General features: G+C 38.2%; 1 long non-coding RNA gene across 1 annotated transcript; it reads left to right on the top strand.

The window, feature by feature from the left end:
• The first annotated feature begins 20,104 nt into the window (after positions 1–20,104).
• Positions 20,105–23,103, top strand: LOC140322217 (uncharacterized). The gene is made up of 2 exons (XR_011919179.1): positions 20,105–20,224; positions 22,708–23,103. It is a non-coding gene; the product is annotated as an uncharacterized lncRNA (long non-coding RNA).
• Positions 23,104–27,441: the final 4,338 nt, after the last annotated feature.

Here is a 27,441-nt window from a genome sequence, read left to right as displayed (position 1 = left end):
GAAACCAGCCCACTTCTGCGTCACACAGAGACGCATTGAAACACAGTTAACTATTTAACAAGGGCAAGCATGAATGTTTAAATAGCATGTAAAAGAGTTCTTTGCTTCCACAAATTATTCATTCCTTGGCAGCACCAGCAGGCCAATAATTGTCTTGCTAGGGTTATGAATCACCTCTCACTATCTTTATTTGGAAGAGATGCCAAAGTAGGAGTAATGGATGGATCGGTGCACAGGTCCTTACTGCCTTAGCCAGTAACAGATAACTGGTTACCAGGAATGGAAAGCAATTAGCAGTCTGCAGTCTTTCAAACAGAAATGTTCTTTTGTCCAATCAGCTTGTGCAAAAGAACCCTGCTCAGCTCCCACTTAATTCTTGGCAGAAAGAGAAGGCTATATCACACTTAAAAACATCTGTGACAAGTGTTAAACATACTGATGCCGGACAAAATGTATGGGAGGATAAGAGAAGTCATAAATCATAGTCAGAGTTAAACAGTCAGGCCTGGAAATAACACCAGGAGACAAGGAACAGACCTCCGTGACGTCATGGGAACCGCAGGCAGGTCAGCCCAGGGAGATGTCACAATTCTGGACAATCTCCTGATTTAATTTTCAAAGGAACATTTCGGAACACTAAGGATTAAGAGAATGAACATAGCTTTGCAGCAGCAGAGGAGTCTGGGTGGACCTAACAAAGTAAATGTTCTCTAGAATAGAATGTGGGTTTACTTTAATGTGTGTTAAATTTAAAAAGTAAAACGCCAAATGTCTAATTTATAGATTCAATACTTGTTCTGTCATATATAACTTTTTGTATGCTCTCTGGAGATATATAGAACTTCTGGCTTCCAAGGGGCAAGGCCAATTTTGGAAAGTAACGCCTTCTGTTAATCACCATCATTAATTTCATTAAAGATGTTACCTTCTCAGAATTAAAGTTGTATTTCAGCCTTACCTTCTATCTTGTTAATATTATTATTATCCAGTATTTATATAGTGCTTACATATTACATAGTGCTTTTAAGTCCATAGTCATGTCACTAGCTGTCTCCCAAAGGGGCTCACAATCTAATGTCCCTACCATAGTCATATGTCTTCAATACAGTCCAAGGTGAATTTTGGGGGGAAGCCAATTAACCTAACTTCATGTTTTGAAATATGGGAGGCCACTCACATGGACAACCTGCAAACTCCATGCAGATAACTTTCTGGCTGAGATTTGAACCAGGGACCTAGTAATGCAAACTATGAGGTTCTTTCATTCAAAACTGCAGCAACATAGATAAGATCCCACCTCATTTTCAGGTTGTACATTGTGGACCATCTTTTTGATTTACTGAATTTCAGCTTTTTCAATTATGGAGGCTTAGCATAAAATGTTGACAGTATCAACATTTTATGTTGGCACATTCCAGGCCCCTCTCACCAGCTATGATCTGCATTGCATAGATGTCATCAAATTTAAAATAAAAAATTATAAAATACCATTATTAGCTTGTTGATGAGGGGAGATGGAGAAATCAGAGAATGCATATTAGAGCATATATATATATATATATATATATATATATATATATATATATATATTTTTATGTATATATATATATATATATATATAGGCCATTCTTCTCAACCTATAGCAGAGTTTGTGTTACACCATCACACCATATGCCTTGAAAGGTAAGAATTAACCTGCAGGCCATAATTTTAAATTTCCCTTATGCAAGTATAAAGCATGGCCCTAAAATTAAATATAGCTAATGGGTTGTGTGAACTCATGAACTCAAACCAATAGATATATACTGCCAACATCTCCAAATTCTAACACTAACAGCTATCTGCTGTAGCTGAGGAACAGACTCTCATTTTGGATCTTCGTTTCACCCAATCTGCTAATTATTACTCAGTACCCAATAAGATTATACCTGACACAGAAAAACAAAATGTATATTTAGTGAATCCATGGGTTCCGGTTTGCTTTTCTTTCTCTTTCTGCTGGAGGGGGTCCTCCTGTTCCCCATGACTGCATCCCATGCCACACCCGATAGTATATACTGTGGTTTTTCACCCTTGTGCATTCTATCTATTGAGGTCTAGTATATCTAGGTCTATCTATTGAGGTCTAGTATAATCCCTGATGAAGTGGATTAATTCTGTGAAACTTGTTGGATTATCAGAATCTATTACAACATCTCAATGATATACACAATTGTTTGGTGGTATGTACTGAGCATTTTTATGTAATTTCCATCCATTTTTTTATGGCTTGTGTTTAATAAAATATTGTTTTTTTTATATTTGAGCCTATTTTGTGACATGTACTGAACTGCCTTTAAAGTCCCACAAATATACCTACCTTTCTATGTACTCATGGCCCTAAAATTGTTTAAGAAGCGAATGGTAGGCTGGATTGGTCAGTGATATTTTAAAGGTGCCATCATGGAGTTGCATATTGGGTACATACTCTTCTAGAGATTTATGGAATATCTTATTTGGTGTCATGGGTCACATTGTATATTTTGCCACTTATTGCAAGAAAGGGTGACATGTTGGGTGACACTCTTCAATCCCTCTCCTTGGCTAGAATAATATCTATGAATGATGAAAAAAGTTCCAACCCTCTTTGCTATCCCCACAATAGCCAGAAAAAGTTTACTTTAAAGATTTCACGGGTTTCTTCTTCGTAATCCAGACACTTGTAGATCAGTAACCATAGTCTGATATCTTCCACTTTTGGTTTCTATGTGATAAAGAAGTGAATAATTGATAATCAATATAGGTAATTATTCACTGTCACAATGTAATAACATCTATTGATTTATGTATGTGGTAATATACACAGTTATATATACTACTGTGATGAGCTTCTTGAAGTCTCATCGATATTAGAATGGCGGGCATAATGCTCTGATAAAATGTATTTTAGTTTAAGCTGAGACAGTAATGTCATCAATTACACCAAGAAACTACTCTACTCCAGGCCAACTATCACAAGTTAAAGGTCCGCATCTTATGGTTGCCAGCAATTCCAGTGTGCCCCAACAATGACCAACTGCCAAATCCAAGCAAATAGAAGCTGATCACCACATTCTTTCCTGTTGAGTAACTTTATTTATTGCAGTGGCTGCTTACCAAGTTGGTGTCTCAGTAAGGAGTTGGTCATATTGGTAAAAGGACAACACTTTGCCTTCTCATATCAGAATGGACAACCTTGATGATTGTTGGTCTGATAGCTGGGGGGATTAAGATGAAGAAGCAGCATGAGAGGTGCAGAAAGCAAAGATCCACAAAGTGTATGAGCGGAAGAAGTAGATCTTTGGACTGTAGACCTTCAAATTCTTCTCAAGAGCCAACTCTAAAGAGAACATTCAAAAGCGCATTTTTGGGAACAAATGAACATTTGTAAATGTTGCCCATAACATAGCAAATCTTTCATTTTTCGGTTCAGATCCACTCTAATCATAGAAACTCTGATATGAGAACTTTCAAATGGGTTTTCATTGTGAATGGCCTGGGTGCCTCTGTTCAGCAATTTAAAAATGTAAAATTTGGTAAATGTTGAACATCAAAGTGGTTGCTTTGCTAAAAAAACAGCTCATAGGGGGTTGTTTTTTGTACCAAACACTTGTTTTTTGTCAGTGCTGGTATCGCTCCATGCAATCACCAATTAATGGGGATAATGCTGGGAGCAGCCAATGGATAGTTCAACTAAATAAACAGCCAGAAGAACATCGACCCTTTTCCAGTTTCCAGTATTTCATAGCAAGCCATAGTTTTCTATATACTTGGAAGTACATATAGTACTGAAAATTTGAATATGACATATTTTTGCCTTCATGAGCAGTAATAAACCTTGGCTGTAAAAAGTTTTATCAAGCATCATTTCACAAAAATTGTACAATCAAGTCACACGGGCACAATGAAATCTGAAGCTAACTGGCCACATAAATGAATTATCAAAGCAGATTGTTACACATTTTGTGTTAAAACTAACTGAAGGGATTCTGTGGAACATGATCAGCAGTAAAGTAATTCAGATTTTTTTTTCTGCTTTTGCATTACCAATTAGAATCTCTGTAGACTATCTGGTTTATTCATGCTGGACCTACAATGATCACAGCTCTGTGTAGCACAAATTTCATGGGACATGGTCCCTTGGTCTATGGATCCAGCACTCTACCCCCTTTCCATACCATGCACCACTTGGCATTTTCCTAATGTAGTGACAACCTTGTTTATCATAAAACAATTTTTATTTTTTTTATTACTATTTTAACTAATTAATATTATTAATATTATTATTAATAATATGGATTTATTTAACCCTAACTTATTACTCAGCAATAACTAAGTCTAGAGTCATGTCATCAATACTCTAAAAAAATGTCACTATCTGAAACATATAATAATACAAGCACCGGGTCTAGTGATTGCTTCCATTGCATACAAACTCTGCTTTCTGCACATGCTCAGTACAGCCTTATGGATTTCTATTGGGCTCCATCTATTCTTGTCTACCTTGTCAGGAAAAAACCTGGAGAAGTCAACTGTCCCAGTGCTTTGATCTTGGAATGAACTGGAGGTGGAGGGGGTTAGGTTAGTGAGTATGTGGAATTGGGCATAAAGAATAGTTAGAAGAAAGTATACTTCTCCTTTAATGCATAACTTTAACATACACACATGTGTATGTGTTTATAAATCTCTACTGCTTCACAAAGCATTGGTCTTAAAACTGGGTTAAACTAGACTAAATCTATTGTCTGCAGGTGTAGACTCAGCATACTTTCATATTTTGGCTTTTTACCTCTGTGTCTGCTCTCCTGCAGCACTGCCAATTCCATGCACTCACTTGCTGCTCCATCTGTTACTACTGCCATGTTTTTCACCACCTCTTCCAGATCCAGCATCTTCCTTCTTACACCATTGGGTGGCCACTGCACCTGACAACAATCTTGGCCTCTGGGTAATATTATTATTATTATTATTATTGTTAATAATAATAATAATAATAATATTAATAAACAGTATTATTATAGTTAGACTAGTGACAATAAACAATCAATAAATTTGCTGAGTACATTTATTATGATTGTTATTATTATTATTATTATTAATAATATTATTATTATTATTAATATTAATAAATAGGATTTATATAGCGCCAACATATTACCCAGTGCTGTTAATAAAATAGGGGTTGCAAAGGACAGACGGAGACAGACAGTGACACAGGAGGAGGAGAGGACCCTGCCCCGAAGAGCTTACAATCTAAGAGGTGGAGGAAGTATCACACAATTGGAGGGGGAATATGGAATGGTGGGAAGTAGTGAGGGATTTAAGAGACAGAAAAGGATGGGTAGGCAATTTTGAAAAGTTGGGTTTTGAGAGCTCTTTTAAATGACCAAAAAGTAGGAGCAAGCTGAATAGAACAGGGAAGACCATTCCAGATAGTAGGGGCAGCTATAGAAAAGTCTTGGAGCCGTGCGTGTGATGAAGTTATGACAGATTAAGTCTATAGTAGGTCATTGGCACAGGAGATGAATTTGATTCTAAGGTGAAATGGAAGCCAATAAGGAGAGAGGAAGCAGAAGAGGAGCGGTGGGAAGGATGGATAAGTCTGGGTGGCCTGGGAGTATACACACACACAAATAAATGCAGGGAGAAATGAGATTACATTTTCTAAAACATATCTTAACAATTTTTATTTTTACCTTGAGGTACTGATATACATTCAAAACCACTTGGCAGGAATTTTGGATTTGGAATGTTTCAGACGCTGCTGCAGGTATGTGTAGCCTCCTCTATCTCTGTCCATATTGAATATATTTCTTATCAACCCATTTCCTCTGAATATATTTCACCTGCATTAAGTGAAGGGAAGGTTCTCTAACTTGAATAGTAATAAAGCACAGAGACAGGGCACAGATAAAGATAAAGCACAGAGAAGAGGACTCTTCTTCTAAAAAATTTTCTCTGCATGCAGGTCTGGGGTGCCCTTGCGTCATATTTACATGGCGAGGGTTCTTCTTGCTCTTGGCTCATGGAAAGTAGGGTAAGTGAGGATGGCTGCCAATTAACACAGAAGTCCCGCAGAGAGGTTTAGGTTTGTTCTCACTGATCCCCAAGCCACTCTTGCTGTTTGATATTCAATAATTTTAGGAAGGAACATTAAATGATTTTATCTTTTATTCTTAGGCCTTTTTATTGTAGGAGTTTTGTATTAAATGAATGGTATTAGAATATATTGCACACTGCATGTAAAATATTCTGAAGACATTCATTCAGAAGAGAAAATTGCCCAAGAAACATTCATCCTAAAAGAAAATGTCCTGAGAACTTTCACTCTGAAGAGAAAATATCTGAAGAGCATTCTACTCTTGAAAAGAAAGATTCTTCCCCCATATACTTTAATAGGGTCCAACTCATCAAAATGATCATCAAATCGAAATTAAAACAACAACAAAAGTTTTTGGATGTACGGACCGGAGCCATGCGACAGAGTAGTAGGCGAAGGTAGGGCATGACAGGGGGGGAGGGGGAAGTGGATAGCTAAGGGTTAAGGCAAAAGAAAATGAGGGGTCGGGTTTAAAATGATTGGTTAGGAGAAAGGGCGGGTTGACGAGGGATTAGGGTCGGTGCAGGGGGGGAGGAGCTCAGTTAGTGGTCAGAGAGGGACAAACTTTCTGCCCACTTTCCTTAGGGAAGGTTTTTAGCATTGGGGGATGTTCTAGCAAGGGGTGGCTGATGTCCTTGGAGGTCTGGCCTTGTGGTAACCAAAATGGAGGGGGGGACCCATCATGGTATGTGATGGTGGGGCTGCAAAAGGGGGGTTTCGTTCCTGAGCTGGTTTTGTGCAGCTGTTAGCATGGGCAGGTGCAGCAGCCCCAGGTGTGGGGGAACAATGCAGCACCTTTGAGGATCTTCAGTCAATTGGGTAGTACTATTTAGGAAATACAGGTAAAAGTTGTGGAGTTGTTACGGTACCTCTTAAAACATTTCGCACTAATGTTGGTATGGAAGTTTAGTGAGCATGATGGTATGTTTATAAAGTTAGGATAAAGTTTTAATAGTTATAATATAAAAATTTGTTGAACTAAATAAACAGCAGAGTGTTGCCATTTGACCATGTTGTGTCTGTTCTTGTGTCTGGCATTTTTTTTTGGGGGGGAGACATAAGGTGATGGAAGAACATGGAAAGAGGGCGTCTTCAAGAGCTTCCCAGGACGTAGGTAGGCTTTGTGCTCCTAGGCGATCGATAATTAGGGCGCAGTGCTGCACCCTTTTTATTTAAAAAAAAAAACTGTTGCACAAAAAAAAAAAAACAATCAGAATTTTTACCTTACATAAAAGGGTTGTCTTCCCTTTTATGTAAAGAGAAATTTTTGAGCTTAGGTACGCTCTAAGCTTTGGGACTTTAACCACAGCATCCAATTAGCTGTGCTGTGCTGCCCAAAGCAACCAACTTCCCTTCTATGTTCAACTTCTATGTTTCTAGAGCGTATGAAAAAATATAACGCAAACAGTCATTGGTTGTATTGAGCAGCATAGACAGTTCCTTCAGACCATCTAAATCACAATGCTCTTTATGCTTCTTGACAAATAAGTTTATTTATCCAAACACTAACAGGGAACATATTGCAATCTGGTAATGAGTGATATCATTCTCCTTCAGAATGAAGAAATACGCGAGCATTAAGAATAATGATTTCACACTGTTTTATAATGTTGCTGTTTATTAGTTATTGTGAATAATGGGATTTTCTGAGAGAGTGCATCAAATGAAGTACTTAAGCAAGTTTATGGCATTTGTCTATAATAACGTGACATGCACATTCACTAACGGCCCCATTTCATTATTAGACTGAGAAGCAATTACAGCAATTCACCTGATTAATGGCACCTTGTATCTGTAAGGCATAAAGTAATGTGAATAAAAGCATAATAAGGGAATGTTGTATTTTGTCATATTCTCATGCATAGCTATTTTGGGGTAAGCAAGTTGGATTGTGGCCAAGGGACAAGGAGAGCAGCTTAGATCAGTTGAAGAGTTTAATTCTGTGTAATCCAACGTCCAGCGGCCAAGACAAAAATCTCCAGAGGGCTAGCTATACAAGGAATAAGTCTATAATGGAATTTTAATATCAAAACAGCTCCAGATAATGTTTTACACATATGCATAAAAAAATCATATTAATAGACAAAGTGCACCCTCATATGCTCAAACCCATATAGACCATATGAAAACATAAAAGTTTGTATATAAAATGTTCCTCTGTGTTTACCTTTGGTACGGTATTGCTACCTATATATATTTTCCCATATATTTCCCACATCCTAGCAACCCATGCCAACATGCTGGCACCATAATCCCACACTACTACGAAAGCTTGCCATACAATGTCCTCCATTTCCATTATCTCCATCATCTTCAACACTAAATTATGTAAACCGTTGCAACATATAGGACATCCCTTGATGTCAATCACACCATTCTACCTACCTATGCCGGGATTCCTTGAAAGCCGTTACCTGTCCCTACCTCTCCCCAGAGACCACAAAACTCCTTGTACATGCTCTTATCATCTCTTGTCTGGACTACTATAACCTCCTCCTCTCTGCTAATCCACTAACCTGACTCTCTCCTCTACAATCTATTATGAATGCTGCAGCCAGACTCATCCATCCTTCCCACCGCTCCTTTTCTGCTGCCTCTCTTTGTAGTTCTCTCCATTGGCTTCAATTTCACCTTAGAATCAAATTCATCTCCTGTGCTGTCTTCAAATCCCTCCACAGTTCTTGTCCCACTTACATTTCTGTAAAAAATACTCCCCCAGCCTCTCTTCCGCTCCTCCAATGACCTCCTAATGACTTCCTCACTCATAAGCTCATCACATGCACGGCTACAAGACTTTTCTAGAGCTGCCCCAATTCTCTGGAATGGTCTTCCTCGTCCTATTTGGCTTGCTCCTACCTTCAAAAGAGCACTCAAAACCCATTTTTTTAAATTTCCTATCCTTTGAAACTGTCACTACTTCTCACCACTACATATCTCCCCTCCTATTGTGTTAATTCCCCCACCTACTAGATTGTAAGCTCTTCGAGGCAGGGTCCTCCCCTCACTGTCTGTATTTGTTTGTCATTTGCAACCCCTATTTAATGTTCAGGGCTGCGTATTATGTTGGCGCCATATATATATTAATTGAAGGGTTCTTCCCTTTATCAGATTAGGTAAGCTCACTTTAAAATACAACTCAAGGCAATATTTTATTGATTTTGGATCGAATGACAAAAGATCAGAACTGTTGGCAGGTTGGCAGGTTATTTATTTCTGTTAATGTCCTCAGTAAAGAGATTCACTTTCTCTAATTGCTTTGCCCCCTGAACTGGAATAGAGGGGGCATCTTTCAAAGGGGTTACCTGTTTTTGTAGCAACAGTTATAAGCCCCGTACACATGTAAGTTGCTGGAAACCATGTTTCCTAATTGTTGTTTACCATGGTAGATCTTCACTCAAGTCAAACACAATTGTTCATCTTAGGTGACAATAATCTAACGTGTGTAATGTAGCCTAAAACAGCAAAAAAAAAAAAACTCAATCCTCTTCTATTTTATCCCATTTTTTTAAAAAATGCCTTTATCCTGGCCATAGATTTTTTTTTTTTTTTTAATCTTACAATACCTAATGCAAAAAACTTTTTCGCGAAAGTTCTTCTTTCATGGTAAACAATACCAATTCACATATATGCAATAGATTTTGAAACTCCTTGGATTCACCTGTCGCAGATAAGCAGGCAAAATGTCTGATGGTGCACCAGATCCAATCTGCAGCCATAACATATCATATCTGTGATTGGTCGATTTTCCTCCCTATAATCCCCTGCTTGCTTCTGAACACTAATACATCCTACAAACATAAATTCAGTCTACCCTGGCTGAACTCACATTGGTGAGAAGCACTCTGCCAATAAAAGCATTTGCTGATCTATTGCTGCAGTCTATCCCTATGTTTCTGTTACTTTGTCTCCTTATAGAATAATACGCGATTAATTGATTTCCTGTCACTCGTTTACCAGGGAAAATTAATTTCCCAGCAAACCCAGCAGGGCCGTCCTACACGGGGAGCAATTCAGCTTTAAATTATTCATGGGAGAAAATAGGGATGGACTGCATCAGTGTCATGCTCAGGGCCAGAGACTGATAACACAGTGTTATTGATACAGCAATATTACTCTCATGCTTCTAAATTATTCAGGTCCACGTCTAAATGAGCCCACGCTCAGACAAACACCTGCAAGGATGTGAATGAACAGGCGTTTTTCACTGTAGATGATGGCACTTTGAAAAGCAAGTGGATGGTCTGCCAATGCCATATTTAGCCTTCTTTAGTGTTTAGGCAAACAATGGAAATATTTAATTATCTTGATTTGCTTTTTTTAATATTTTTATTTTCTGTAAAATTAAGTGTATGGTTCACTTTCTATGAAGGTATACAATATAACAGGAGAACAGAGTGAGGCTCTGATGAACTGAAGAGTTTCTCTGGTTCAGATGGGCAGTTGACAACCGAATGGTTAAGTGCAACCACACTGCAAGCACTTACTAGACCAAATGCTCATCAATGCATGTCAATACTTCCTCCACACAGCTTTCTGGTGCATAGGAGTTGAAATTATGCACCCATGAGCGGTAAGGAGGAGGTATTGACATGCATTTATGAGCATTTGCTCTAGTAAGCACTTGCAATGTGGTTGCAGTTCCCATGTTCTACATGTTGCAAAGCATGCCAGTGCATTTGTAATGCATTCCCATTGAAGTTTATGGAACCAGTTTGGCTGTATACTGGCCTGAAATGCTGAGCTTCTCAAGTCTTCTGTGAGCTTCTCAAAACTAAAACACAACCGCACCATCTTCAGATGCCCGCAAGAAATGTCTAAACATAGCCTTAGGTACCAAAGAATGTGATTCTGGCTAATAATGAGAATAGGAGAGGAACAGATATGCATTGGGATCAAATTATCCCGCGTGGCTCCCAGCAGCTGTGATTGATCAATGCTTGATAATCTCAGTGCTGGACAGTGGGCACACTGCTAGCATCTCCTCCAAAGGCAATGGTTTCCTGGCATGATAAAGGGATAACCGCACCATAAACTCGCCACCAATCTGAAAATAGACTTAGGGCCTTAAGGCCTATTTAGTAAAAATGGAGGATCTGCGCAGATCACAGAGAAGTGTCTCTATTGTTTCCAAAAACACCAATGCCATCAACCAACCAACACTGCCCATCAGCTTACAAGAGAATACTTTTATAAATCATCACCACTACCATTATATTATGACAATTTTACTAGTGCCAGAACATTCCTAAACAGAAGATAAGCATGATCGCCGCTTTCTAGGTTTCCATATAGTGATGCACACCGTACAAACAATGTAGAGTTTCCTCCATGGCAGCCATTCACTGGTGTAAGGAAGGTGTACCAACACCACAACCTCAGCGCTAGCTTAAGCCTAAGAAATGTGACCATATCGAACCAATCAAAGCTCTTCTCAATCATGGTGCAATTTAAAATCATACTTTCCACATTTCTCAGCTGTCATTAGCATGTTTTGGGTCACATAGGTTGAATCATTTGAATCTATGTGGGGACAACATTTTCATGTTATAAAAAAATATATATAAGAAACCATACAGTAAAACACACATATGGTTTTAGCAAGACAATAAAATGTGTAAGTGATAATGTAAAAATATAACTCCTAAAAAAGAATAGTTGTAGAATAGTGAGGATGGACCAGTAGATGGTAATGCCAGGTGGTGTTCCCTTAAATAACAACCTAACAGTTACTGTAACAATAACATTATATCTGTATTGTTTATTATATTAGTTAGTGACAGGTACACTTTATTGCAACCAAAATAAGAGGTGTGCAATATAACCCATTATTTGTGTCTGAATAAGCGTAATGCCGCAAACATCCAGAAGATGAAGAGCCGCCTCTGCCATCCATAGACACAGGGGGAGAAGTGTTATCCGAGCCATAATATGTGAGCGATAGCTTGTTAGCGCCATTAAACGTCTCATTAACTGCGGGGACAATGAATTTTTGAGGGGCTTATTGCTGTTATAAACTTTAATCAAGGTTTACAGCAGAGATAATGTGGCCTTTGTGTTTAACGGCCAGTGGGGAAGCTCCGGAGAAATTGTTTTATTGCAGATAATAAGGTGCTGACTCGTTTTCTTACTATGGCCTAATAGGAGTGGGCCAGCGACTGGAGGATCGAGATTTATCAAAAGGCAAAAGTTGGTTCGTTGATATTAAAGTAAAATAAAACTCTTATCTTGTAGGGATAAGCATGTTGTGACGTTTATAAAAATAGCAGTAACATTTCCTGCAGATGGACAAAATATAAATAACCTGAAGTATAAAATATAATGGACTTTAATACTTGTATTGGCTGTAGCAGACATTGGCATGTGGATATTACAACACCTCGTTCATGTTTGAAAAATGTGGCGATACATTGCTCCACCTCTTTCCACTAAGCCTTACCGCTTTTATTCTCCTGTGTCTTTGTGAGTTCAGAAAGCTCCTTGACCATGAAAGTGTAACACTGATCATTCCTGTAGAAAAGATAGTTCAGTTGCAAAAAAAAGGTTAGCTGAAAGGAGATTATATCATACATGATCACTTTTAGTGAAAAATAACCTGGTGTGCAACTTTTTGATGTTTGCTGTATTACTATTGAACACTCACATTTCATATATATATATATATATATACATACATATATCTGTTAATGAAGCATATTGTGTGTTGATGCAAACAATCACTTCTGGAGGACAAGCACAGGGTTGCCCTCGAGGGAGGAGGGTTCCCAGTGACAACAAGGGCAATGGTGTACAAATGGTCAAGAACAGGTTGGTGAACAGAGCCTAAGGTCATTAAAGTGATTAAAGTGCAGGCTAAGGTCATCCCAATTGGAAATTGGAGGGTAAGGCAAAGCAAGCATTGGCAAGGCATATCAAACACCATTTTAGGCTGTGAGCATTTGGTCTGATGCTGACTAAATAGTGAGATGAGATTGGATGGGGATTGTAGAGTGAGTGTTGTATGAATCCTCAGGTGAGGTTGGTCCATGTCTTTACCTCTCTGTTCCCAGTGCTAAGACTTAGTAGGCAGACAAAAGTAAAGACAGCTATTTATTGGAAGTCTACAGTCTGCAAGGCTGCAAAAATCAGGAGCCAATCTGAGACCCGCAGGTAACAAAGTACCAACAACGACTATCCAGGGCATCCTGTGATGGTAGACCCCAGAAGGTAAAATGTCTGCTGAAAACCTGCTGACTCCCGGTGTCCTTTGCTGGATGTCACCACAAGGTATTACATTGAGTTATTCTTTAAAGCAGACCTAAACTAAAAAATAAAGGATACTCACGTCACACGTCCCAGTAGGGTTCTGGCAAGCTTTTTTTTTTTATGGGGATAAATGCCAATCTCAAGCATGCGCTTATTTACAGCGGCTACGTTACTCGATCTTGCGCCTGCACAGTGCGAGATTTGGTGATGTAAGCAGAAGCAGGAAGAAGAAAAAAGAAATTCATAGATCTCAATATTTCCTGAGGTAGAGTACACTGTCTGCTCTATAGTCAATAGACCAAGTCTATAAAATAATTATTATTTGGGTTCTCTCCTTAGCGACCCTATGTTAAAAAATACATTTTTCTATAGTTTTAATGTTTTTTTAACTGTATGTTTAATATAAAGCTTGATATTTTTTACAATTCTTATTTGAAAGTCAAATGCCCTGAAAAGTCTCAAAAAAGAAAGTTTGTTGGTTTTGTAATCATATTTCTATGTCCACTGCAAAGTAACAGGTCAAAGACAAAGCTTTTGGGGGCATAAATGAATGGGACAAGGTTGGTTGCATGATCAAGTAAAGTGGGATATGGCCAAGATGATGTGGTCTAAAGTGGTGGTCTTTTTTTTTTTCTTCATAATGTCTACTGCGAAAGGGCTCCAAATGTAAAGCAGCAAAAGTAGTTAGGCTATAAATCTAGACAAACAGGTAATGTACACGTCCTAACTAGTGTTGGTTGAATATCTCACTATTCGATTCAACAGCAAGTCGATGGAATAGTGAGATATTGTTCAGGTGATCGAATGCCGAATTCGAACACTATTGAAGTCAATGGTGGGAGAATTCAGGTTTTTTTTAGGGACTATTAAGGGCTGCAAGAGCAATCAGATTGCTCTTGCAGGCCTTTACTAGTTTGAAAGGCAAAGGGAGTCCTCTGTTCTTGGATAGGGAAACTCTATCCAGGAACACATACTACAGGACTGCAACAGCGATTCTGATTGCTGTTGCTAGTAGTATGTGTTTTTGGATAGAGTTTCTCTATCCAAGAACACAGGGCACTAGATGTGATGAATGAGGAAAATTGTCCCCATTCAACTTCTAGTGCTTGGGGATCGCCTTCAGTCACAGCTGTGACAGCAAAGTTCCCACGGTCATGTGACCGTGGGAACTGAATTGCAGTTAACTCCAGTTCCACTACCATCCCCGGGGCACTACAGGTTAAATAACCTAGATTGCCCCAGGGATCGCACACTCTTCTCAATGACTACAGACTCTGCTGCAATCATTGGGAAGATGCACCCGTCGGTAAGTATCTCTTAAGCTGCGTACACACTTCCAATTTTTGTCGTTGGAAAGGATCTTTCAGGATCCTTTCCAACGACAAGGGAGTGCACGATGCATGAACAGTGCTGTACATACAGCACCGTTCATGCTCTATGGAGAGGGGAGAGCGACGGAGCGGCACCCTGCTGCGCGCTCTCCCCTTCCCTTTCATTAGGATCGGCTGTCGTCCATCGTCCGTGGATCCGGCAGGTCGGTCGTCCGGACGATGGACGACACCGACTGTACACACGCCAGATTTTCGCCCGATAATTGGCCGATGCCGATTATCGGGCGATAAAAATCTGACGTGTGTACGTAGCTTTACTCTGTAACACACACAGTAATATGTTCATTTGTTACATTTTTCTTGCTGTGGATAAAAGAAAAATGTAACAAATGTATCAGAGTATTTCTGTGCTGGAAAGTGTGTTACAGAGTAAGAGATATCATGTCATTGTAGGATAACCTGTAAAAAAAAATAAAAAAAAATTACAAATAAATGGGTAGAGAAGAAAGAAAGAGGTTTGAGGCTCAGGGGTTTTTCATGCAAAAGGTGAAAAAAAATTGGTTAAATAAACACCTAATAATTTATTTTACCAGTAAATTAATTTTTTTTTAACACATTTTTTTACATTTTTTTATCTGAATTTTAACCGATGAATCTCGTTTTTTTTTTTAGTTGAGTCTACACGAATTCCAACAGCCATTTTTGGGTCAAATATAAGGACAACCCGAATTCGAACACCAACACTAGTCCTAACCTAATGTATTTAAATCTAACTAGGAACATATACATACTTTTTAATATTTTTGATATTGATAAAAATCAGTGGAAGGGAAATACACCATAGGGAATCAAATCCTTTCAGTTTAACCCTTTTTATTTTTTTTTTAGAATTTCAACATTTTTATTTTTTACAAAGCACAAGAAATTTTCTGGTCACAAACTTCTATGATCAAAGAGTAAATACTTTAGATTCAGTTCAGTAGCGGCATGGACAGTGTTAACCCAATTCCGATTGTTCCAGTACAAACCTCATAAATAAAGAAGGGGAATCAGAGAAAGAGACAGATGTTTATTGTTATAAAACAACTTGTAAAAAAAGTGTTTCATTTTCCAGATCTAACAAACATGCCCACAGTTTGGACTGATCCTGTCACTTGTATGGAATTCTCTAAACAGCCTTGAAATGAATCACCCCATTAAAGTAACGTATGTCATATAAATGCATGGAAGTCAAAGATGTTGTCCCGGTGGTTTATCAGATGTGATCTACAGAGACAACAATATACGGGTTACTGTCTTCTACTATATCATACGGAACATCCTGACTTCATACGTCGACATATACAAATTCTCTGTCACCTGACAAATAAGTCAGGTATGTTTTATGTCTCCGGCCACAGGTTGTTCTCATATTACATACAAGATCTGTCATTCACCAGTATGAGTTTTACATTTACAAAGCTGTCAACCTATAACAAGCATACAATGACTGATATTCCCATTAGTGGAAGTAAAGGATTTTGATTTTACACTTTTGGGTAAATATCCGCTCAAGATAATAATACATTTTTTAATAATTTGAAAATACAACATAAATATGGAGTATAACAATATGAAATGATGTCTTCTTGGTATAGATAATGGCCCTTAAATATGATTTTAGATAAAAAACAATCTAATTCTGAATAAAATTTAACAAATAGAATTCTGATTAATTTGGTTTAGATTGTACAAATTCAGAATTACTTTATAAAGATACAGTTTAGCAAACAGTTAATTACAGACCTGTAAAAGAAGTTTTTATGGTGGATCAATAATGACTTCCTCAATGATGATGGGGAATACCAGTACACGCTCTAAATTTTCATGAATGATCATATATTCTGACAAAAATCTAGAAAAGTGTTTCATCTATAGTCATGTCACTGAGTCTACATAAACAAGTTAGATTTTTCTCATGAAAGATCCTTTCCAAGGACAAAAGACTGAAAATAGAATGAACGAGTGCTGTACATACATTGCAGTTCTGCTCTATGGAGAGGGGAGGGGGGAGGAATGAGCAAGCAGCACCCAGCTGTGCTCTCTCCCCTTCACTTCATTAGTGTCGGATGAAAAACTGTACACACGTCATATTCTCATCCAATACTAGCCCTGAGGTGATAATTGGACGTGAATCAACTGATGCTTATGTAGCCTAGCTGTGCCCAGGAGGAGCTCAGAGTCCCCATTCTAAAGTAAGCCCAATATGGAGAAACAAATTATTCTGTTAGGAAAATACAGGTACAGTATACAAATCCCACATAGGTACTATTCTGATCTAGGTTGCTTTGAAAGGGGTCAAACTGGGCATTTGCCCAGTACCCCCACCTTCTACAGGCCCCAACTGACAGAATGAAAGTGGGCAAAGGAAGATGAAATGCTGTTCATTTGGGGCCCCAACATTGTATTTGTCCAGGGTCGCTATTTTCTCCAAAACAAGCCCTGATCCTGGCTAAGATTTGAATGTGGAGTCATTCTCAACATAAAGGAACAATTTTGTTAACACACTTAGTTTAGCAGACATCCAGTATACATCAAAATTATTTTCAGTAATTAAAATGAAAAAACTAATAATAGTGATAATAATAAGGTTAATAAAAATAATAACAATAATAAAAAATAATAATAAAATATTAATAATAATAATAATAAAAATAATAATAATAAATAAGTAAATAGATATAAAAAAAATGTAAAAAAAAAGTGATAGTACTACCACACACCACACAATACACAATACAGTGCAAAATGTGGACACATACCAAATTCAACATGATACAGATTTATGAAGGAATCACAAAAGCTTGTCAGGTTTTTGTTCTGTATATAATCATCACTTTTCCAACCTTACCAATTGAGGTTTTTTTGATATTGACCATTTTTGCTTGATCAAATTCAGAATTGACCTATGATAAGATAAACGAAAAGAAGATAAAACCCTAAACCTAAAACACACTTTAAGCTATCAGGGCCTACGGGCAGGCATTATGGCCTACACGAGAGGAGACCTATCTATAAAACTATGATAGTTCTACTAAACCACTATAATTACGACAACAAGACTTTTATTTATATTACTATTCAAAAGTGCATTAGCAAAAACATTTGGTGTTCTCACGAATATAATAAGGAGAATAAAATATAAGTCATCGTGACATTCCTTAAACATCTACGGTTTGGCTGTAGAATAACATCATTCCATCTCCGGTAAGAGCCCATGTGACATCTCAGCATTTATACCACCCGCTGTCTGTTCGGCTTCATAACGAAATTCCAGTAGATCCAATAGGTTAACCGCCACAAGAATAATAATAAAGAGAAAACTTGTTGGAAAACTTAATGATTTATTTTATAGTTTCATTATCAGGGGTCGCATTACTCAACGGCATTTCAAACATGTCATTTGTACAAACTGTGGTAATTAAAATTTATAACGTACTTTGCGGGCAGCATATGAATCTTTTAGTCTACACTCGGCTGTCGCATAAACAGTGTAATTTCAACTGCAATTCTCCCTTTATTGGTTCTCATTTGTGATTTAACAGCCATCAATGACTGTGCTGTAAAGAATAAATTAACCATCCGTAAACCTGATGATGACAGGGACAGTCAAAAATACTTTAAACTGCTTGCCGCAGATCACATTTAGCCTGCTGGAAAAAAATAGTCTTGTGGCAGATTCTTTCGTTATTTGCGTGCATTAACCTTTTCAGACAGTGCCAGTCAAGGCAAAATGGGGACTTGATTAGCGAAACCCCCAATTACAAAAGAGGGTTATCCAAATGGAACCATTGGGCTTCTCTCATGTTGACTGTTCTATATCAAGGACGTAAAGCTACAAGATGGTTGTTGGAAATTACTGGAAGGGTAATGAAATCAATCAATCAAAGTGCTAGAATTTGTTATAGAGTTTAGATTACCTATAAACTATTTTTTATTTATTCAAGTGATTTTTTTGTTGGTGACATGTCTGTAAAAACCAGAAAAATGCTAACAATTGGTGATATGCCTTCTGAAACCCAACAGTTCCTTGTCAACTATTTCCTTCAAGGACCCCCAGATGCTTCTCCATCATGGATTTAGGTTAGGGCTATACGTGAAATTGTTAATCTAGAATACTAAAAAAATCCTGCAGAAAAAAAAGATACTTAATGGTATTGCAGTAGGGGTTGTGATTGTTACAAGATTAACCTGGTGAAAATAGTCTGTCCCCCACAGTCACGTTCATTTTTAAAGAATAAGTGCAGATCAGATCTTTTCTTCACAGATCCCTTTAGCAAGTCCCAAAACCAAGGACAATGTTTTGTTTTGAGCTCCACATGAATGAAAATAAAGTATAGAATACAACATTTTTCCTATTCCAGTATACCACAGAAACCCAAAGAGTGAAATTGGTAAAATCAATCTGTGGTCAGCTTTTTATAGAACAGGACTTCAGAGAAGAATCAAAGTGTTGGGGGACAAATAAAGCTCTATGCTCTGAAGATGTACCTATTTATTAAGATGGTAAAATAATTGTCGAAATGGGTAATTGTTAAGTAATACATTTACTTATTTAAATAAATTTCATTACTCAGCCATGAGTCTTCAAATCTCAGAGTAGCATTCAGTACAATAAATGTGATGTAAAGTTAATATTCAGAAAGAAAAAATTTAGTTGCACAATTGGGCTACAGAACTTTCCTGTATGTAGCTGTAGCCCAAGTGAGGTTTCTACATATTCTTAGGGGTTTGTTTATAAATTGGATTGGACATTCCCCAAAAAATTCTATTGTTCTCCACCAATATTGTACTGAAATGTTGGTGGAGAATCTTGCAGGTCTATGTGTTTCAATGGCAATAATTCATTTTCCAGTTGTTTTTTATGTTTTCCAATGTTTTAGGAAATGTCATATTCACTGTTTTATTATTAGACTCCTAGTTCTTTTTCAGCATACACAGCTTTATAATATCTTGGATTAAACTTCATTTGCTTCTGATTTATTAAAGCTCTCCAAGGCTGAAGAAGATAGACTATCATGGGATAACTTGGCTGACCTATCCTGGAATGGATCTGGTACAGGATTGAAAACATTTGTTATATTAACAAATAAATATTAATTTGAGGAAATCTAATCTATCTTCTCCAGGGTTAGAAAGCTTTGATAAATCAGGCCCAAGATGTCCATATTTTCTTGTGAGCTTGACATATCAAGGTTTCATTTAAAGGTACTTTCAGGTCCAGCACAGCTGCATACCAAAATAAACATTTACAACAATACAAGAACACATTGAATACTCCTATTGCTCTTGATTGCAAAAGAATGCAAGCAGTGAATTTTTTATTTCGTTAATGTGGTGTTACTTCCTGTGTAAACACTGATTCAGTAGCAGAGGAATCTTGAGTTTCCTGTTTTGGCATCTTTTGACATTAGGCATGTTTCTTAATTTCTCATTGCACGGAACATGGTAAATCATAATGCAGTATCATTGTCTCTGCAAGATTAAGCGTAAGGTAAGCTATCCATGGGTGAATATAAACACTTATATACAGTAATATAAATGTCTCATTTCTGGCAAAGCTCAGACTTGGCCAGATCAAGCTTAGGCTTAGTATTTACATTACTGGTGGATGCAGACCTTCCTGACAGCTCTTCCTAAGACTGCACATTAAATGTTTAACTCATCTTAAGACACCTTGGTGAATAATTGTAGCAATGACAGACTGCAGGGAAACCTACATTCTTAGTGGTTTTCGTGTTTTATGGACAGTTGCCACCCAAATAGGTTTCCACTATGGAATATTTACCCTCTTTTTGTGTTTCTGTGACAGCTATAATTGATGCATTTCTGCTTATGGTGGCTACCAGCTGTACTATTATTATTTTAATATTATTACACAGTATTTATATAGTGCCATCATATGACGCAGTGCTGTACAAAATCCATAGTCATGACATTAGCTGTCCCTCAAAGGGGCTCACATTCTAATGTCCTCACTATAGTCATATGTCATTAATACAATCCAAGGTCAATTTTTGGGGAGAAGCCAATTAACCTAACTGCATATTTTTGGGATGTGGGAGGTAACCCACGCAGACACGGGGAGAACCTGCAAACTACATGCAGATAGTGCCCTGGCCGGGATTCAAACCTAGGACCTAACGCTGCAAAGGCAAGAGTGCTGACCTCTGAGCAAGAACTAGTGGAAAGAAAGGTGGGAACACAAAAAGAATAAAATCGAACAGCTAACCTCTGACACATTTTAACCAAATAAATACTCTGTTTGAAAAAAATGAAAATGAATGAAAAAAATATTCTGGTTTGAGTACAGGGGTACAGCTAGAAATCAGCATACTTTTGTATAGTCCTCCAACCCTGAAGAAAAAGAGATGATTCTTTGGCCCCATCCCAGGGATCTCCCCAGTGACCCCTATAGTAATAGCTATGGGCCTGCATGCAGACTAAAATGCAGATTCACTTTCACGCATTTAACACATGCATTAAAACATGAACTGTACACTAAAGACATACTCACATACACGCACCTACCTGAGTTCATCTGGAACCCTTAACGCCTGGCATATCATCTGCCCTGCTTGCTGTGCTTACATTGCTCTGTTGCCTTCACATCCCCTCCTCTAGCTCAAGGACTGCAGCACATGCACCCTGGAAGGCTAACTACAGTTTTCTCTGGCTCCTGGCCCTGTCTTACATGCACAAGTGGACAGGGATATTTTGCAGAGATAAGTACTTTGGCCACCATTATGGTCAGCCACCAGCCTTGTTCTTTCCCCTATGCTGCACAGGTGAGACAGGATAGAGAGAGGGGCCATAGGTACAGCGGCAATAGATCTCAAAAAAAGGGGAACAAAATGTAAGGTCCATTCCCATCCCTGCATCTGTAGGGGTAATGGGGGTGGTAGATACGCCCCTGCTGGAGTACAAAGTATTTGACCAATCACTGGGGAGCATGGTGGCTTGGAGGTTACTACTCTGGCCTTTGCTGCACTAGGTCGTAGGTTTAAATTTTGGCCAGGGCACTATGTGTATGGAGTTTGCAGGTTCTCCCCATGTTTGCGTGGGTTTCCTCTGGGTACATATGACCATGGTAGGGACATTAGATTGTGAGCTTCTTTGAGGGAAAGTAACATGACTATGGACTTTGTAAAGCGCTGAATAATATGCCAGCACTATATAAACACTGTGTAAAATAATAATAGTTTATTCTATTCTCATTCTTGTCCAAGAAGAAAAAAAATATCTAAAAATCAAGGTGAAGACATTTCTCAAAGTAAACGCGACTGTGAGAGAAGAAAAAGATGAAAGCACACTAGCCAACATTTCATACATGATCAGACTTTGCTAAGCCCCTAGCAATAATGTTTGTTATTTATTGGCAGCAACTATCAAGTCATGAGCACTGCGCTTCTCAAGTGCAACATTTCTATTGACTGTATTTTCAGAAGTGGTCTACATGCTGCAGAGCATCCCACAAGCCAATAGACTTCTTCATGGAGATTTCTGGTAAATGTCAGAATTGCCAGCCTGGACCTACTAAAACACAAGTTTACTGTTATGTCCTTCTGTTATAAGATCAGCAAATCTAAAACAAAAAACATTACTTTATCCAAGAGAGCAGCCTTGTTTCATCTTTTATTCAGAAATCACATGATAAAACTGTAAACTCAGCATTTCTGTATTAAGCAGATACAAAATAAAGGGAGGACCAGGACATCACAATAGGTTTGTAACTGTTTACAGACATACAAAAACTACATAACATTCTCCTAATTCGGCAATTCTTCCATAGTAGCTGCCATTTCAGTCTAAACTAAGCCTATTTTTGCTGCTGCTTACAATCTCTGGCCTGGACAAGATTCTGGTGTGCCAGCTGCTTCTCTAGGGTCATTAGAACATTATTTCAATAACAAAGGGAAAATATACACACCCTTTAATCTTAATCTTTTTCTTTGTAATGTATTAACATTTATCTAGCTTGCATGGACCCAGGGAAAGAGTCTTGTCCATCCGGCTACGTTCCCAAGCATACACACTAGACGGATCTCCAAGTCAGGTCAACAGTTACCTAAGCCATCCAGGTAAATACCCTACCTCCAATAAGGGGAATTATTGTCTATACCTGACCCAACAACAAAACTCTTCTATTCCATTGTATCTCCGTGGATCATCTTTACATCTCACCAATCCTCTGAAGAAGCCAATACAAGGCAAAAAGAGACCAAAAGGACTGAAATCCTTCATAAAATTAACCTTGCCCTTGTCGCTTCAAACCTAAGCTCAAGGCTTTCTTTTGTAAAGTTTCCCTTGTGTTAAAGTCTGTTCATTGCTTGGATACACAAATAAATCACACTATTGCAATTGTCACTCAAATTATTGTTATACTCTCTTGAATACACCGATCTACACCTTCATAGACCACTTGTGTCATATTTTCTATGAAATTTGTGATGCCCAAAAACATAATACCTATCTCGCACTGACAAGATGGCCCATAAAGCCCCTTCTTTCTTCCTCGACCCTACATTTGTCAGTCCAAACTACTTCTCTAAACTAAACTTATGAAATATTATTTAGCTGAATTTGTGTATGGATTTACCAGAAATAAATGTTTCTGTGACATGGAAACTCCTCTTTGGAATTGTCAATGGGAAAATGCAGCTTGGTTCTGGATGCATCCCACTTGGATTATGTCAGTTTCAGACACTACCCAGATAATGATGAGTTTTTTACCAGTGCACTTAACCTTCAATTGACTTCCTCTAAGTTGTCAAAACTGTTTTTGTATTTTACTGATTTGGATAGGGGGAGGAGAAGCATTGTTGTGCACAACTGCCTGACATAGGTCCAAAAGCTTCTAAAACTGTTCTAAATATATCTATGTACACTATAAAAAATATGTAGCCCAAATATCTTATTTGTTTGTTAGTATTTTAATCATGACTGAGGCATGTCCATTGTAATTTAAAAGAAAAGAGCACATTAAGGGCTTGTGGCCATTGGTTTGCTGTGAACAGATTTTTCATTCCTATGCAAGACTTGCCAAAAAAAGATCAAATGCATGGTGGTCATCTTCACTTGTCAATAATTCTGAATGTTTTCAAAAGCATCCCAACCCAATTCTAGTGACACATGCCAACAGCTTATCAACACAGGCACTTAATGTACATAATATCAGTGCTCTCCCTCTCTCTGTGCTAAACCTCACTCTCTAACACCATGTACAGGACTGGTCTCCCTTTTAATGGTTTCTGTCCATTTCAGTGGAGGACCAATCAACATTTGTAGACCTTTCATCAAAGTCAATGCAATATGCAATACACATACATGGGGAAGAACTGTTCTCAAGGGCTGATTTTGGAGAAAAGGATGTGCAACACACAGCATAAATAACCACAGTGAAGATAAGTGCATGCTATTAGGGAAATGTTCACAATTAAAAGGTCATCATTAGCAATGGAAAGTGCTCAAAAAGTCACTTGTCTTTTTAAATGGGACACCATAGCTTCACTTATGGCACATCAGCATGTCAATGTCACATGAGCAGATAAAAAAGTGTTAAAAGGTGTAAAATGCATGGTTGGATATGCTGTAAAATGAAGAACGGTGGCCTTTTGATGAATTGACAGTGGGAGCCTTGACTAACGGAAGCATACTATGCATATTAAAACAAGCAAAAGGAGTCATAGTTCCCCTATTGCGACTGTTCATAACAGAAGGGTGCCAGCCCCAGGTAATAGCAGGAACAAAAGAAACAGAACCCAAAAAAGGGGCTTTTGAGGCTAATGCATCTCTGCATCCCCTGAGGAAGCCTTTGACAGTGAAATGCGTTGGGTATCAAAACATTTGCGATTTTGTTGAAATCTGGGTGTATGTAGCAAAACATGTCTAAATTCGATGTTGGCATAACTTGGAAACACCAAATCAAATACTCTACATGTAAGAAATCTTTATGAGAAGTAAATGTTTGTTTGCATTAGCCTCAAAAGCCCCTTCTTGTGGAATGAGCTAGATTAGTTGGACCTGAGCTCTGCTTAGTGTTGTGCTGAGTTTGGACCACTAACCCTGACGGATTTCTAGCCATTTAAACCAATTGCTCCCCATCCCTCCCCTTAACTGATGTTTTATTGGTGGCTCCACTTAGCCAGTGCTTAGCATTGTTTGCTTGGTTATATCGTCAGGTTGGGGTAGCTAACTCCCTGTTGGGAACTTATGGTAAGGATAAGAATTTAGGCTTTGTTCAGATTGTTGCTCAGGTGTCTTTACAATATTTTCATTCCCTTCACAAGTTCTATTAGCTGTGGTGTTGCCCTTTTCTAACCTAATTTGTATTCTTGTAATGTTTCCTTTTTTTTACCTAGATTGCCTTTTAGGCAATAAATACAATTATTATCTTGATTTTGCTTCTAAAAAAGGCACATTAACACCTGGCACATTACCACTGTCAGCACCTGCATTGGAACCAAAAAGAGGAAGGGAGGCTTTAGGTTCCTCCTCTTCTTGCTAACTAATTTGGAGGGTTGTAGGTAATACAAGGGGGTGCTGAGAAGTTCCTGGCTTTGCCCCCTTCCAGATGAAAAAGAAAATTGAGTGTGGGGGCATATGACAGCCTAATATCTTAGTATGTAACCGTGCAAATATCAGATCTTTGCGATTCTTAAAACTGTTTTTTAGAAGCTGTGATGGCACAGGCACAAGCAAGTTTCAGGTCGTTGGAGTTACGGGCCCTCATGAAGTTTGTTTCTCTAGTGAAAGTCAGCAAGGGACATTCACACTGAGATGTCACAAACATGGGGGGAGAAGTGTTCTTCCTTTCCCTGGAGAAACAAAAACTTCATGGTGGCCCGTAACTCCAACGACGTGAAACTTGCTTGTGCCTCTGCCATCACAGCTTCTCACTAAAAGAAAAAACAGTTTTAGGAATCACAAAGACCTGATATTTGCACAGTTACATACTAACATATTAGGCTGTCATATGCCCCCATGTTCATTTTTCTTTTTTATCTGGAAGGGTGCAAAGCCAGGAACTTCTCAGCACCCACTCATAAGTTGGAAGTTGAAGTAATAAACTGCTTTTATAGGACTATAGGTTCAAGAAAGCCGGTACCACTGAACGAATATGCTGTGTGCACAAGAACAACAAAAAATAAAGTTAAGGCCTTTTTCTCAAGGAAACACTCCAGTGCTGAATTACAATGCACCCATACTATCCTTATTATATTATAATTATTAAACAGTATTTTTATAGCGCAAACATATTATGCAGCACTGTACAATAAATAGTGGTTGCAAATGACAGATACAGAAGGTGACACAGGAGGAGGAGAGGACTCTCTTAGATCTTATTCATTCATTATTGCCGAAGTCTAGCTTTAAGAGTATCGGTTCTCTTGGGTCACAGTTGGTCACATTCTCCTTTTGCTTACACATGTTGGTGTGACCGTGGATGACATTTCCCTTACACTAGTTGACAGGCATTCTTGTGATGTTGCCCTTTTGCAGCTCTTATAATTGACCCTATCTGTATTTTACATTGTACGGCACTAAATACACAGCAGTCCCCAAGAACAGGCCAAGACGGCCATGATGTACCTAACAAGCCGGCAGATGTCCCAGCCGGCGCTGTGCGCAATTAGCTTTCGGTTGCAATCTCTGCCTGTAATGAGCAGCAGAGGTCAGGCAGTGTATGCAGAAGGAATCTGTGAGGAAGTGACACCGAAATGACAGTTATTAGGCAACTTTCTCCCATTGCTTCCCTATTAGATTGATAAGCTAAACGTGCCGCTTGTATTATCACTCCTGACACCGCGCAGAGCTAATAAACCAAATGGATTGTGTTTGTTACCCAGCTATTTCAAAAGCAGCGGGGTCAGATAAATTGGCCACATAAATTCATTCTGACACACAGGATTACTACAGCTTTCTCAGGTCACCTTCTGAATACTGCAGAAGCTGATGTATCGGACGCTGGCGTGTTATTAACACAGGCTGCATTTTGTTTTTGCTCCCTCTGTACATATCTGCCATATATCACAGTCAGTGTGTTCTCTCTTTTGTTTTCAAAGCATCATTTCTCTGCCTGGCGTTCTGTATAGGCCGTATTTTACCAAGCCTGAACAGCAAACCTATCAGATGCTGTGACATTAGTGGAAGATTTGCTTGGAATTACACAAGATATTATGGCTTGGGTATTCCAGCTAAAGATTTCTTTTTACGACTGATACAACGGTATCTAAGTTTGTCAAAGCTGATGACTCTCCTTGAAGTAGCCAGTTTACTTCATCTATTTGATCCACATGGCTACACGTTTGTTTCATTACATGAGCTTGACATTTAAACAAAAAAAAAAAAATAGTGCCACATTTTTGCTCATCATGATATGTGGTGCATGCTGCCACCTTGCATACATTGGCCAGAACAAAAACTAATTCTAATATTTTATTGGGTTTTTGGTTTGCAGGAAGAAGTTTTGTTTTTTGGGTGTTGGGAGTTAATTGTGTAATATGCTTGACTTAAAAGCCAGTCATAGAATACAAAAGCAAGTCTAATCAACTATTAGCAGCTCAGAAGCAGGTCAAGAGAAACTAAATGCATCCCAATAAATGATATCTTAAGACTTTTGAAAGCAGGTTACATTTGCCCATCTACTCAAGATGCGTAAAGATGGTAATAATAATATTTCATCACAAACTCTCTTTTTTATTTTTTTTA

This window comes from Pyxicephalus adspersus, chromosome 2 (genome assembly GCF_032062135.1).
Source record: "Pyxicephalus adspersus chromosome 2, UCB_Pads_2.0, whole genome shotgun sequence".
NCBI classification, from domain to species: Eukaryota; Metazoa; Chordata; class Amphibia; order Anura; family Pyxicephalidae; genus Pyxicephalus; species Pyxicephalus adspersus.
The sequence above is the reverse complement of the archived record's forward strand: the minus strand, read 5'-3'. Positions and strand labels throughout refer to the sequence as shown.